The sequence below is a fragment of the Nannospalax galili genome, unplaced genomic scaffold, assembly GCF_000622305.1.
Source record: "Nannospalax galili isolate Female #2095 unplaced genomic scaffold, S.galili_v1.0 scaffold663, whole genome shotgun sequence".
NCBI lineage: Eukaryota > Metazoa > Chordata > Mammalia > Rodentia > Spalacidae > Nannospalax > Nannospalax galili.
The window spans coordinates 7,546,718-7,547,996 of NW_008351881.1; the positions used below are offsets into that span (position 1 = coordinate 7,546,718).

Sequence of the window (1,279 nt, forward strand, 5' to 3'; positions counted from 1 at the left end):
GGGCCTCCCGGGGCGCCCGCCCGGGTGAATGAACTTGACTCCGGGGCTGGGCTGCCCGGCGCTGCGCAGTGCACCCTCCCGCGCGGGCACCCGCTCACACACACCGCCCCCCAAATTCCGGCTTTCCGCCCGCGGTGGGTGGGGAAGTGCAGGAATCAAAGGCTGCGCAGACAATGGAGAGAGAAGTGAGTGCCCGGGGCTCCGCGTCTACCTAGCTTGGGGCCGACCCGGCTGTCCCGCCAACCCCGGGGCGGGGCGGCCCCTCGCCGCCGAGCGTTTCTAGGCTCCCCGCGGATCTCCTCCCTCCACCCCTCGTTCTGCACTTTCCCCCTCAACTTTCTCCCGTCTCTCCCGCTCTTGACCACCGTCCCCGTGCCCTCCCCCTGCGGACCTGAAGGAACCAGTGACTTTTCCTTCAGCTAGTAGGAGTTATCCACATCAAGCATTTCACAACGACACATCAAGAAAAGTAGGCAGGTTCAAGTCAACCATGAAATGGTCACTTTTTAACCCCGTCCTGTCCTCATTAGGGAAATGCTCAAACACAGTCCGTTTTCAAAAAGCACTCTTAATGAGGCGAGCTTGCCAAGTCTACCAGCTGCAGCCCCCGTAAACCCAGAGCCCCAAGAAGAAAGGCGCAGGGGGTGGGGAGTCGAGGAGGCGGTGGGGGCAGCGGTCTGGGAAGACAGGTAAAGTCGGGGAAATTGTGAGAACCCGGGCGAGTTAACCCTTTAGGGCACGCGCCGCGGGGAGCAGCTTCCCTGCCCCCCTAGGCAAATCCTCTAGTTAGCGTTCTGACAACGTTAATTTCCTTTGTACCGGTCATTTCTTCTTTATGAAAAGCTGGGATAAAGTTGACAGTCTTTATAGATGAAAGAAAGGGGGTGACAGTCGGGGTTAATCCAAATAAATACTCATTTCTCTCTCATAAATTTTAGGCCACCTCATCTTAAATTTTAAAAGAAAGAAGGGGGGGACGAACAATCCCAAGGCCTCACTTTGTACTGCGCTGCATCCCTTTTTCTCACCCCCCACCAGATTCTGCGGGAGGGGGCGGGGAAGCTGCACTGATAATACCAGCTTTAACTACTGGAGTTTCCCTTTGAACAAATATTCAATTTAACTGGAGTTAATTTACCATAAAAGACATTCCCCTTGGCAGGAGTGCACTCATGTCCTTGAACACACCTCTTTGAATGCCTGGACTCTCACAGAAGCCATTATTTCGGGGTCTCTTTAAAAATCCTGCGCCCATCTCTCTGCTGCCCTCCCTCCTCCC

General features: G+C 55.4%; 1 protein-coding gene and 1 long non-coding RNA gene across 2 annotated transcripts in view; one reads left to right on the forward strand and one right to left on the reverse strand.

The window, feature by feature from the left end:
• Nfib (nuclear factor I B) overlaps positions 1–1,279 on the reverse strand; it is a 236,925-nt gene that overhangs the window by 230,671 nt on the left and 4,975 nt on the right. The window lies entirely within an intron of this gene.
• The window catches only part of LOC103746583, a 59,383-nt gene continuing 58,193 nt past the window's right edge, over positions 90–1,279 (forward strand). The window contains exon 1 of the long non-coding RNA XR_003846357.1: positions 90–185. This is a non-coding gene — a long non-coding RNA (uncharacterized LOC103746583). The remainder of the gene's footprint in view (positions 186–1,279) is intronic.